A 1,129-nucleotide genomic window follows, 5' to 3' on the forward strand; every position below is an offset into this window, starting at 1 on the left:
ATGTATAAGACAGAGAGGGGAGAAATATATTGATAAGGGGAGAAATCCAATTTTTATTGCATATATCGACGTTTTAGCCGGATTAAAGCTGGTTTTACGTGTACATCTCCTTTAAGTAGTATAAGCTTAAAATCATGAACTCTATAGAAAATTATATTGAAAACACTGTTATTTTTATCATTTGTATTAGAAAAGTCATTTTCATATGCTTCTTTAATGATCTAATTACACGAAGCTCCGCTTGATGATTTAATTATTTGTACTTCGTTAATACAGTGATTGATGAGGGGAGAAATCCAATTTTTATTGCATATAGTTTAATATCAGAAACTCTATAGTAAAAACTGTTGAAGAAATTGTTATTTTTATCATTTGTATTGGAAACGTCATTTTCATATACTTTTTAATTATCTAAATAACACGAAACTCGTCTCGAAGCTACGGTCGATAACTTTTAGCAAGTTATCTAGTATTTTGTTTTAAACTTAAAATCATCGAATTTGGCAATATTTGGACGTTTGTCATTTAACTTTCCATTATGTGATTTAAACCAAATATTGATGCTTTAGGCAATATTTCCCGTTTTCTTTGTTTCTCGTTTTTCTTTGTTTCTGTCATATTGATGCTTTAGGCAATATTTCCCGTTTTCTTTGTTTCTAATTTGAATTTGGCAATTTGGACGTTTGTCATTTAACTTTCCCTTATGTGATTTAAACCAAATATTGATGCTTTAGGCAATATTTCCCGTTTTCTTTGTTTCTCGTTTTTCTTTGTTTCTGTCATATTGATGCTTTAGGCAATATTTCCCGTTTTCTATGTTTCTATGCTTTAGGCAATATTTCCCGTTTTCTTTGTTTCTATGCTTTAGGCAATATTTCCCGTTTTCTTTGTTTCTCGTTTTTCTTTGTTTCTGTCATATTGATGCTTTTAGGCAATATTTCCCGTTTTCTTTGTTTCTATGCTTTAAACAATATTTCCCGTTTTCTTTGTTTCTGTTTTGTACTAAAAACCCATATAGTTTAGTAATATTTTGACTTTATAATAAAAACTTAAAATCATGAACTCCATAGTAAACTCTAGATTTCACATAGATATTTTCATCATTTGTATTGGAAACGTCATTTTCATA

This window comes from Procambarus clarkii, unplaced genomic scaffold, assembly GCF_040958095.1.
Source record: "Procambarus clarkii isolate CNS0578487 unplaced genomic scaffold, FALCON_Pclarkii_2.0 HiC_scaffold_253, whole genome shotgun sequence".
NCBI classification, from domain to species: Eukaryota; Metazoa; Arthropoda; class Malacostraca; order Decapoda; family Cambaridae; genus Procambarus; species Procambarus clarkii.